Genomic DNA, 13393 nt, shown 5'->3' with positions numbered 1-13393 from the left:
GAATCGGGACGCGAAACGGGAATTCGCCATTTTGTGTTTCGTTTTAATTAAATTACAAGATGGAGGAAAAACAATGTGAGAAATGGGTATAAGGGGGTACAGGAGACGTATCCTGACCCCCTATGTTTTCTGAGGGTGGCTGAGGAGGCTCATATATGTTGATACTTGTCTTCCAGCGGCTGCGTGTGAGCGTTTTTTTTTTTTTGCTGCGTGACGTCTGGTAACGTTCGATTAGAAGGAAATCAGGAAGTGTTGACCACCATTTTGACACTGCGAGTAAATATATTGTTAAAAATAATTTTTATAAATTAATCCGTATTGATAAACATTGTCTGCGCCATCTTGCTTTTTTTCCAATGGCACACTTTTGTCGTGCACGGCAGGCATTTTAGATGCCTTGACCAGACCCACTCTCTGCACGCCGCCGATCGTGACGTCTGTTAACGTTCGATTCGAAGGAAATCAGGAAGTGTTGACCGCCATTTTGACACTGCGAGTAAATATATTGTTAAATATAATTGTTATAAATTAATTCGTATTGATAAACATGGTCTGCGCCATCTTGCTTTTTTTCCAATGCCACACTTTTGTCGTGCACGGCAGCCATTTTAGATGCCTTGACCAGACCCACTCACGCCGCCGATCCTCAGCATGGCTCCCCACCCTTTCAAGCATCTCCCCCATGCACTGGTCACCCACGCTCTCTCTCTCATGCATGGGCCATAAACCTCCTCCCATATGCGCTGCTCTTCCCTAAGAATCACACCCCGTGCTGAGGAAAATTCAGCCCAGATTACAACCGATGCCCAGGCTGCTGGCACAAGACGCCACTTAGTTCCCATCTTGAACGGTTACCAAATAAAGAGACGGGCGCTGGAAGCAGGAACACAAGAACAGAGTTTTAGTTCTCATGAGGGTCACGCAGAGGGAGAAGGCTTTATGGTCGATGCATGAGTTGTGTGCGCGGGAGGGGTGCTGGGGGTTTAACAAACGGGCAGAGAGGCCATGGTGCCTAAAAATGGCTGTCGTTTGCGTGCGTGCATAGGTCTATGCTGGCGGGATAATGCTGTCAGTGTTTCGCGGTATTCGTTCTGTTTACAGCAAGGGGTATGGTGAACACAAATGAACGCCGCTTATGTACATATACATTGCCATTTTCAACAGTCGCCGCTTTTTAACATAAGTTACAACAAACCTGGATCATTCATATTTGCAATGTTTCTGCGTACTATACTTTTTAACCCTTAACTAATCGAGCTGCTTCATTTCACCTGCTTTTTTTTTTTATATATATCGGAAACAGTGGCCATTTATTTGAAACTTACCAATCTACGCGTTACAACTACGTTTGCTTTTTCAAAAACCTTTAATAAAAATGTTGGTGCACAAATACGGGCCTACAACCCCGTGGGCCGGGCACGGAGCAGGCTGGAACTGTAAATGGGGGGGGGGGGTATTTATTTGTGGAAAACATAACAGAGTCAGTGGTCGTTGATTTCATAGTAAAAAGTGCGACAAGTGCAACAAAATCATATCGATAATTCATTGTGAGCAAGTACCAAAAGTGTCGACAATTCGAACCTTCAATAAATACAGTAATCAATGATGCATTAGAACTTAATATCAATTCATTGTCCGAACGTGTAATCAGTACCCGTCCCATGTCAATTCATTGTTCGAATGTATAATCAACACCCATCTCGGATCAATTCATTGTCCGAACATATAATCAGTCTTATCCCATATCAATTCATGTGCTAAAAACTGCATACATATCTCATGATATCAAGGCTGAGCAATCGGGGCACAACAAGGAGTTGAGAGTTTCATTTGTACCGGCGCCATTTGGGGTGAGGTCAGGAAGGTCCAAGTATAGTCAAAATGTCTCCACCAACTCCTGGTTGGACCGGGACCTCTTTCGGCAGTCCAAAAGTTTTCGTTGAAGGGTAGCAGAGGGGACTGGCGACATGAACCATCAGTCAAAGTGGGGTGGGAGGCAACAATCTCTCCTACCGGGTCATACTGGTGTCCCACCAGAACTTACCAAGTTGGTAGTCTTGCAGGATTTTGGTCATTTCAAGACTGAGGCCGGCGCCAGCATGAGCGCGCCGACGTCCCGCGGCTACGCCGTGGTCGTTCCGTGGGTGATCATGGCAGTCATTCCCCATCGGGGGTGTCTGCGGGGGTCGGGGGCCCCCGTGGCTCTTATAGAATCTTCAAAGTTGAGGAGAACGTTTCTGGACGCAGGACTCATTTTCTAGCTGAACTCAGAAGCGCCGTTGCACCGCAACAGTGGACGAGACCCCCACTGGGTGAGCGGAGCATCATTGCCTCGCAATAGTGGACGAGACCTTTTGTTGGGTGAGTGGAGCGTTGGGGGTGCAGCTGAGGGGCCCCCGCCTGGGGGGGTGGGAGAGGCTCGTTCACCCCGCCTCTCCCTCCCAGCGCACCCCACGCCGACACCTGGCATTGATATCCGTGATGTCCGGACCAGGCGATAAGAGGGGGGGGTCAGAGGCAGAGGCAAGACATCCCCCCTGTGGCCTGCAGGGCGCCGCTTCAGGACCGAACGGGGAGCTCATACCAAGCCGGGGCCAGACCAGGAGATACGAGGGGAGGGGGGGGTCGGTGGCATGTGCAAGACATCCCCCCCGTTGTCGCAGCCATTATTGAAGAAAGAAGAGGATGGGACAAGGGATCCCTTCGGCCTCGGCTCCTCTCCTGGCCCACCTTACGCGACGACCTCCCCGGCCGACGGCTGCCAGCAGGACTCGCCCTACACGTGCCGAAGGCCTTGTGTTCCGGATGGGCGTAGCCGCGAACCTGTTGCACTTCGGGAGTTTCCGGAATGGGGGTAGGTATCTGCTGATTTGTATCTATTTCATGTTACCGTTATTGGGCGTGGCGGGCGGTGGGACAGACACGCTTGGAGCAGTGGGGGGGTGGCGGAGCCTAGCTACCTCGTGGCTGCCGTAATGTCAAGCTTGGCTTCTCTCACCACTTTCATGTTTCTTATTTCTAGCGAAGTCAAAAACTCATCAGTGGCCTACTGATTTTGTTCGATTTCTTTCCCTTCCTTTTCAAGTGTGTTTCATGCTAAAGTTTCTGTTTAACAGGATACAGTGATTACTTCGTATTTTACATATGTCTTCTTTATTAGGGGTACCCTCCGGTTGAGCCAGATGATGTACCTCTAATAAATGGTCCGGGTGGAACTAGTTTATCAATCAGTGGGGAGTAGATGGGCATGACAGATTACAACGGGGGACAAAGGTCCGCATTACCCACCCTTCACTACTTGCAAAGACTAGACAGAATATTTCTATTCCACGTTATTTACAAACAGAGAATACCTCGAAAGAACTATTCCTTGAACAATAAATGTCCAGCCAATCAATCAATCAGTGGGGAGAAAAACAGGCATGACGGATTACAACGGGGGACAAAAGTCCGCATTACCTATCCTTCACTATCTGCAAAGGGAGACAGAATATTCCTATTCTTCTCTGTTTGTAGACAGGGAATATCTCAAAGAGCAATAATCGATAAAAAATTAGTAGGATTATAACACTTTAATAACTTATAAATATATACATCGCAACAAAAACAGTAAACACCTTAAAACATTTTTTATTAAAACAGAAGCAACAATGACAACTAACAGTAGTGATATCCTGGGCGGGTGATGGAACTGGGATTGTTAATGGAAAAACATCTACAGAGAAAGCTATTGGTGAATTATACTTCTCCGGAAATTTAAAACTCACAAATGTTTCATTTGTGTAATCGTTTCATAAACATGTACATTAAAAAACTAAATACGCTCCACTGTTTTAGAAAATCTTTACAGCTTGCTAGATCACCCTTTAAAGTTACAACTACGAAAACCTACTTACTTAAGCTGTTGAATTCGGCTTCAATGTAAAGCATAAGTTCAAGCTAGCATATCATATGTCTAAAAGGTTTAACATATTTGATATGCAAATTTAAATACTACCCTTTCTTAATGGTGACACCTTATCTCTCCTATATCCCACAATTTCCATGAGCAAAGCAAAAGAAATTCTGAGGCCCTGAAGAAATAAGGCTTACTGTGGGGTTCAACTCAATCTGGTGTTTGGGAGATTCCATGTTTTAGGGTGATATTCTGCGACAGGGTGCAGGCACCAGAAGAATTTTAGCCTAGTTCATCACATTGGAGAATGAGGGTCTGGGAAAATATCTAATCTGGTGAAGAACCATCCCTTCTTTAAACCCCATGGTGACCAACTATAGTTTATTCTCTATTTTGTTCCCGTGCCATAACAAAATAAAACTCTTGGGTTATTTATGGAAGGGAATACTTTTTGTTTCTTCCAATTTTTAAAAGAAAAGAGGAGGGGGGGCAGCCTTCAAAGCACATCAGCGTGCATAAATACGAAAATGTTTTTACCTACCACGTACTTGACATTTTACAGCTTTTCATATTTGCTATTAAAAAACCATTGAAATTCACTGAAAAAAACCATAGGTTATAGACCATATATAGTTAGGAATTAGCATGTACAAAACCTTAATTTACTCGCACAAAACCATAGAAATTCGCATATATAGTTAGTTGCAATAACTATATATCGCACACCCGCAATCCACTGCTGATGATGTCACATATTACATCATTCATGACATGGCCAGTGACATCACTGATGACATCACTGATGACATCATCCAGTGACTGTGTGTTTAAATATGTCTTACATATTGAAGAATGAGTGGATGTATAAGTGTCTGGATGAAGAATTTAGTAGGTGCATGACTGACTGTATGAGAGAGTGATTAAATGTGTCTCACTGAGTGCATGGGTTAGTGACTAAACTGTCTTAATTTGTGCATCATTATGTCTGTTGTTCTGTAAACTGCTGAATGTGTTAATCAGTAGCTATATGAGTAACTATATGGGATATTCATTGGTTGCCCAAGTATTTGTATGGGAGATTGAGTATGTGTATGAGTGGCTGGGAGGTGTATGACTCTGTGCAAAGATGTGTGAGCAGTTGATTCACTAGATGTATGGGTTCAAAAGTGCATGTGGAAACAGCTGCATGGGCGGTTGACTGTGTGCATGAGTGTATTGGTGAGTGAATGGATATCTCAGTGCTACATGTCAAAGTAAGTACATATGTAAAACACAGTCCATGTGAGAGTTGACATATATAAATAACTGAGCATAAGAGCCAGTGAATGTGAGAGTGGCTTTATGAATCATTGTGAACTTGTATGAGAGATTGTATAAGAGTGTAAATATGTGTTAGAATATGTTTGAATTAGTAAGGTGTGTATAACTGTATAGTTGAGGAAATGGAGGTGTGATTGATACTTTGCATGACTGACTAGGTGTGTGAGTAACTCCATGGATGAGTGACAGTCTGTGAGTGTCTGTTTACACTGAGTGGATCTAAGGTTATATTAGAGTCTGAAGAGCTTCATCGTATTATCACATGAATGATGTCATCAGTGATGTCATCAGTGATGTCATTTAAGATGTCATCAGTGATGTCATCAGTGATGTCATTTGAGATGTCATCAGTGATGTCATCAGTGATGTAATGTGAGATGTCATCAGTGATGTCACTGACCATGTCATGAATGATGTAATATGTGACATTATCAGCAGTGGATTGCGGGTGCGCGATATATAGTTATTGCAACTAACTATATATGCGAATTTCTATGGTTTTGTGCGAGTAAATTAAGGTTTTGTAAATGCTAATTCCTAACTATATATGGTCTATAACCTATGTTTTTTTCAGTGAATATATATATATATATATATATATATATATATATATATATGGACTACAGCATTATATTTGAGATACTTCTCCCCATACTTCCGTATTCCCTAGCCCACTTTGATTTCATCTAGATTCATATGACTCTGCTATAGTCGCTTTAGTTGTTTGGTACCCATAATATATATAAACTAAGCTTAAATAAAAAAATAACATATCTTGAACATACAATCTGTTCAATATGAATATGGATGTTGCAAAAATAACACAATTATGGAAGACGATTGTATTCAGAGCAAATTATCACTGTCCTTTCCAAAATGGCGCCCACCACAGGTTAAATCAAAACGATATAAAAACATTCAAGGCATTAGATAAAAACCTTGAACTAATAAAAGAATTCTTCATTCTTTTGAAAATGAACCAGCAATGTGGTTTACGTAGAAGCTATGTGGATACAATACAGCGGTCACGTACGCGGGGACTGATTACATATTCCTAAATGGCGACGTTAATTAAAAAAAAAATTCTTTATCTTTATTTCGACTAATTTAGCCATAAAAGATACAAACATCATCATAAAACAGCAATCTATACAATAGCAGGATGATAGAACTTCCCAATCAATAGTAACATTTAAAAAGTAGTTGATGCGTTTTCCATTCATCATTAAATGTCTAATACACTGGTTTTTAAAAGTTTTTTACAACAGAACATTCTTGTGAGAGTTTGAGAATTAATCATTGTTTACAAAATTCCTGCGCTACATCCAAAATGCTGCCAAAAATGTTGCCACAGCAAAAACTACAAAACAGGATAAATCCGTTTTTAGAATTCTGTACGCCTGCATACATTGGTTAAGACCAAAATTTCTACACAACAGCACAAGCCAGTACCTTCTCCGTTTTTTGTAGGCCGGATAGAAAAACATAATGTGCAATTCACTTTCCAGTTCATTATTACACCCCGGACAGCATTTTTCAGAGGAGGTGGTCCATTTACTAGTAAAAGCTCTAATTGGCAGAGAACCATACCGCCATTGTAAATACAGCTTTCTGGTTAAAATGGGAAAAATATCGTCCAACACTGACTCAAATGAATAAAAATCTTTTTCTTTTAAAAAGAAATTGGTTAAGGTCCTGCTTTACACACACTGTACACGAGCCGTTAATTTACTATCATAGTAAAGTTTTACTAAGTGCTTTCGTGATACCCTGCTACAAGCTACATCTGGGTCAGCCCACAATTGTAAAATCCCCAGCTTTCCCAATTCATTTTTTTTTATAATTGAGCCAATGAATTTCACACACTTTTTGTAGGCTTAACATTTCTTGGAGTTCCTGCCTATATTTAAGAAGCTCCGGTGTGCTCCAGAGCCTTCGCCAGAATATTAGGGGTTTAAGGCCCAGGACCTCATCTATTGGTCTAAGGGCCATGTCAAGCCTCACTGGTAGCAGATGAGTGCTAGAAGGCAAGGCAAGAAGTTTTTTCAGAAATGTATTTTCTGTGACAATGATCTCAGCTCTACAATCATGACCCCAAAGTTCCCCACCATATACCACTGCCCCCCTGGCCTGTATTTTATAGATCTCAATAGGTGGGCAAACCGGTTTGATTGTTGATGTATTGGGAAGCTTAAGGATGCCCCCTGTTAATTGGGCCAGTTTGAGATGAGATTTAATTTGGTGGGGAGCCCAGGTCATACTTTCATTTAGGGTCACCCCCAGGTGCTCAAAAATCTGAACCCTTTCAAGCCTATTTGAGCCTACACTCGGGTTTGGACGAGTGTTCGTTGGGGCATTAAAAAACATAAATTTGTTTTTCAGGGCATTAATTTCTAGCCCCCGGTCCCTGCAGAATGCCTCAAAGCCATCCAACACCCTCTGAATCCCCATTGGGGATTTTGACAGCAGTGGGTGTCGTCTGCAAACATGATTGCAGGCACCCTGCTGCCGGCGAGCTTAGGGGCATCGGTGTTGGTTATCCCATTTAAGTAGTCTATTACCCCGTTGACGTAGAGGAAAAACAGAGTAGGTGCTAGAACGCACCCCTGTCTTACCCCCCTGCCAACAGGGAATTTGGCATGAAACAGGCCATTCTTCCCACACCTTACTTAAGCGAAGTTCTCCTGATGGAGCCGTACTAGAATGTTCAAGAGATGGGATGGAATCCCAATCTCTGCAAGCACGGACCATAACTTGCCCCTTGAGACCAAGTCAAAGGCCGCGCGTAGGTCCACAAAAACTGTGTATAAACTCCTCCCTTCGATCTTAACAGTTTTCCAAAAGAGAAGGAACAGGCGGAAGATTTGATCAACTATAGATATGTTCTTTCTGAACCCCGCCTGATAATCACTCAATATGGAATTCTCCTCAATCCACTCTTGGAGGCGATCAAGAATCAGCCTCCCGAAGATCTTTTGGGGCACATTGATCAGGCTGATAGGCCTGTAGTTGGCTGGGAGCAGAGTAGAGCCCTTATTATAAACAGGGACAATCTCTGCGCCCAGCCAAGTACCAGGTACCGACATGCCCCTTTGGATCGCATTGTAGATGACCAACAAATACGGAGCCCATATTGCGGGTTCATGCTTGAAGAGGTCACCCGGGAGCTTATCCAGTCCTGGTGCTATCCCGGCTGCCAGTTTGTGAATTGCAGCAGTGACGTCTTCCATGGTAAAATCGTCGCCAATAGATTGGGGGGTGGAGTTCAACAGCAACTTCCCCCTCAATTCCCCTTCCGATTTGGCATTACCTCCAGCATACAGAGTCCAGAAGTGATCCTCCCAGACACTAGCTGATATGTTAGCCTCAACGGCCAGCAGCGGCTCATCAGCCCCAGTTTTTACAATAGACCAATATCAGTCTCTTACTGCAAGAGCATTAGTTAGATGTATCCAATTGTCGCGATTCCATTCTTCCTTCTCGAATTGGAGTTGGCTCTTGTAGTCAGTTTTCATGGCCTTTATCACCGCTCTATCGTTGTTCTTTTTTAGGGCGGATACTGGCTCGGCCTTTGCCTTTCTACAAGCGGCGTTGTACCATGAAGCACCTTTTCCCTTGGTCAGTCTCTTGGTGACCCTAGGGTTAAACACATCTTCCAACTTATTGGCTAGTTGACCATATAAAATCCCAAGCCTGTTATACATGTCTGGGGAATGTGCATCAGATATTAATTCACTGACCTCTTTAAGAGTGGGGATAATTCGAGCATAAAGCTAGGAGACCTTCTTCGGGTGCGTCAATAAATACGCCCACTTAAGTCTCCATCTATCATTGGATAAAACCAATCTCGAGTCCGGCAGGTCATTACCACTGGACTTCTCTATAACAATACGAGGAGACGACATTTCCAGGATTAATGCATTATGGTCACTGTCACTTCTTTCAATGACCCTAAAGTCGATCACCTTTGGCCAGACCCGAGTTTCAACCAGTATGTAGTCCAGATGCGACTCCTGCCCTAACTTATTAAATGTACATTTTGGGGGCATATCTGATTGAATGCGGCCATTACAGGCTCTGATTGAGTGTTTGAGAGTTAAAGCCGTAATTTGAATGGCCAATGGCGTCCATGCCATGGGAGTTAGAGCCGCCGTTGGCGGTATTGCCCATTGCTCATCTTCATCGGCGGATACTCCCTAGGTCAGACCCGGTAATGGCTCGTAATGACAATTTAAATTGCCTCCAACCACAACAGGGGTACCAGTAGGAAGTGAGCTTAAAAATAGACAATTTGTCGATGATTTTTGATTCACCGGAGATATTCACTGGTCTGGAATACACATTAACCAGTGCAATTCTAGATGCGTTAGGCCACTCCAGAAGGACACACTGCACATCCTCCGATAGTGTATTCAGTTGTTTGGCCTTGCAGCCCAGGTGGACACCCACCCAGATTATAAGGCCGCCTGAAGGGCGTCCCTTACCACCCCAAAACAAAAAAAGAGGCATAACCGGCGCGTGTTTTCTCCTCTCTAGCCCAGGTTTCCTGGAACATACAAACATCGTTCCCATCTATAAACGATCCCCACTCTGGGCAATCAAACTTATTAGCCAGCCCTGCCATGTTCCAGGACAATATGAGCAGGGAGCCTGAGTTGGTGCTATTATGGGCTTTCCCCCTAGAAATTGTGAGGTCCATATTCGATTTCAACGGATCCTGTGTGCCCTGTTCTATAAGTGCAAGTTTTGGGTCACTACCCAAGCTAAGCTGATCAATACTAACAGCAGATGGACCTACCGATTGCCCCAGATTATTACTCACTAGCAGTGCACTATCTTGTGGCTTTCCCACTAGAGTCCATACTCGCCCGCCACTAGACTTCGAAAACGTGCCACTGTTACCCTCCATTTCCACACATTCCTCAGCCCCCAAGTACTTGGAATGTAGTCAATCTACCCCGTCAAGGCAGCTATACCAATTGTCTCTACAGAAGGTGTCAGGAAAGTGCATAAAGCCCATCCTTGCTAGGTCCCCCCTGCTTCCCCCTCTGCGTTCCACTCTTGCCCATTCCTCATCCATCTCCCGGTTTTCACTCAATTGGGCTGGTGGATAGAAGAAGGACAATGGAAGGGACTGGATGGTAGTATCCGATTCACGGTTCCGCCATGCACATATGTTAGAAACAGTTCTAGCTTCCCTAAAATTCACTAGCACGCAGTCGCCACTCACCATTTTAGTAGTATTAACTACCCAATGGAGCCTTCTTACCATCAGGACCTCACTTGACATTTGAAGGGGAGTGGTCTATTCTTGTTCATCCAGCTAACAACCTTATTTTTGAGTGATATGAAGGGTTCTCTGGCCCCCGCCTCTAGTGGAGGAACTCCCGCTAGAACAACTACAAGGGGGCTGGCTTCAGGGGGCAAATCAAGTGTTAATTTATTTCCATTTGTATTACCCTCAAGCGATTTTCATTCTGCTAATACAGCAGGATTCTTGTCAACCAGCAGGGGATTCGCTTGTGGCACGGGGCTTGGGTTCCTAACAGGAATACACAAAAGTACAGGGGCTGGGCTAGCTATGGGGTTGGTGCTAACTAACTACGCTCCCCCTGACATATCTCCTTCCTTTCCCGATTCAACTTTTTTCTAACCATGGTCGAACTATCAGCAGCCCCAGTGATGGCCTTCTCAATGCTAGACAATCTTAATTCAATCTTAAGGAGTCTGTCTTCTAAAGGTTTGAGAAGGGTCTTAAAAAGAGCACAAAGGTTTTCAGCTGTCAAATCAGTGCCCGACGATGCCAAATTATTAATATTTCGGGCACCTGGAATAACAAGAGGCAAACCCACCTCTAAAGGAACAATAGACTCACCTATATCCGCAGCGGCTCTACCTTCAGGGATCGGGCAACTCGATTGTTTAGCCAGTTTTGCCTTTCTCCCGTCAGGTTTTTGTGCCGCGCGTTTCCTTTTAGGTACCGCCCCTTCCCGGGTTCCCCGTGACTGTGTGTTATTTAAACTTACTTGACTATCGTTAACAGAGACATTCAGTAGCAGATTGTTCTCCGGCAAAACTGGCGGAGTAATGTCATCACACAAAATTACATTTTCCCCAGCAGAAGGCTCATTTACTATTAGATTGTTACTGGGCCCCAGGAGTTTGTTTATAGTTGTGTCCACACGCCTCTCAGTGTTTTAGCATTTGCTATACCACCCAGTGATGACCTCTTAACAGATGTTATTTCCTGGGATAGCCGCCTTTCAAATATAGTAATTTCATGGGAGAGAAGAGAGTTGGCTCTGACAATGAATTTTTCCATTGTTCCTACTGTAGAGCCAACCGACAATACTGATTTACTCCTCATCTCTCGTCCCGCCATTCTTCTAGAATTAATCCAAGAAGGAAGCCTGGGCGTTTGGGATAACTGAAGATATCTGCAAGCCACAAACAACAGATAAAAGGCGGGTAGCTCGGTCCGGTCTCTGCTGGTCTAGAACGGACTAAAACCGGCCCGCCCTTGGCCCGGGCTTCGCCCAGCGCGCCCCCACGCGCGTCCCGTGTGTCGCGGGTATGGGCCTAGCTAAGTAAGAGGAGGTGGGGGGCAGGAAGAGGCCCCAGGTGCGGGAGATGGCAAGCTGCAAAGAACACTGGGTCCTCGCAGTCCCGTGTCCGGGGGGTTTCGCCAAATTTCAGCCCCAAGTCGGCAATAGTTCCAGGTGAGCACAGGGTATCCCTGAGTAGCAGGCAGACCCTTAAAACAGCCAAAGTCTCCGACTACGAGCGGCTCCCGCAAAGTGGGGGCCGTGAGTCGTTAAGTAGTGCTGGAAGGTGGGGGCGGGAAGAGGCCCCAGGTGCGGCAAATGGCAAGCCGCAAAGAACACTGGTCCTCGCAGTCCCGCGTCCGGAGGGTTTCTCCAAACGTCAGCCCCAAGTCGGCAATAGTTCCAGGTGAGCACAGGGTATCCCAGAGTAGCAGGCAAAGTCTTAAAACAGCCAAAGTCTCCGACTACAAGCGGCATTTATACGATCTATATATTACATGTTGAAGGACTTATTCCATTTTATAAATCATACAGGTCACTCTAAACTAGTGGTGGTTTTATTTATAACTTGGCTTATATTCATAATCATGTGTTTTAAATCTTTAACATACACATGGGTCTATTAAAAGATAGTGTTCAGAATCAGTGGCATTTCTGGTGATTCCTAATACAGAGAATGATTGACTGTTCCAAAATGGCATCTATAAATCGTACTTAGTTACACGATCATTTCCCTGTGTATAAAATGGATATGCCTTGATTATCAACTTAGAAAAGTACTTAATTCTGATGAACTGTTTCCTTTAACCACTTTAAAAGATATTTATTTGGTGTGCCTTAACCTCACTATATGTATATATGTCAACTTCAAGATGGTAAGTTGAGCACTCACAGCTGAGTGCCAATTGCGGGATATTTAAACCCGTGACTTTGAGATGAGTGTGTATCGACCTTTTCCTGAAAACGGTGACGTGTGAAGGATGATGACACTATCTTTAAGTAAGTAAGGACCTTAATGGTGGGGACTCGTTTTTACTTAAGATAGGCTCCATTTACAGTAGATTAGTCTTTACCTTGCCATGAGCATTATACACTGCAAAATAGTGCCAATCTTGGGAGCACTTTGCTTCATTGTTGGGTGTACCTATTACTTTGGAATCCAATGGTCCTGTTCAAATTATTGCTTTTTCGATATCTTATTCTCTATCTAGAATTGTCTTTAACGCGCATTTATGTGCAGGCTCGGGGTTACAATTTAGAACTGATGTTACCTTGAACATAGCTTGCTTTACAGCAAACTATATGTCTTGTAACAAACTCTGCTAAAATTGAGTGTTCCCACTAATTTGGACTCTGGCAATATCTTTTTACAATTGGTTGTTGGAGCACGGGCTTCTTATATTTTATGATCGTATTGTGGCCGCGGGCATTCTGGAACTGAAAACGTGACTGGTGGAATGCGAGTTATGGGCAGTGCGACTTGGTGCACCCGGAGGATCTCCGGGAGCTTGGTTGCCCGTGTTTTGATGCGGGTCCACAGACAGCTGTGGAACATGTATTATGCGCTATGGCCGCCGGTGGGACCTGTGTTTGACCGTGGGTTTCTTGAGCTCTTGGTACTGTCCGTGGATGC

This window comes from Lissotriton vulgaris, chromosome 3_1 (assembly GCF_964263255.1).
Source record: "Lissotriton vulgaris chromosome 3_1, aLisVul1.2, whole genome shotgun sequence".
NCBI lineage: Eukaryota > Metazoa > Chordata > Amphibia > Caudata > Salamandridae > Lissotriton > Lissotriton vulgaris.
The sequence above is the reverse complement of the archived record's forward strand: the minus strand, read 5'-3'. Positions refer to the sequence as shown.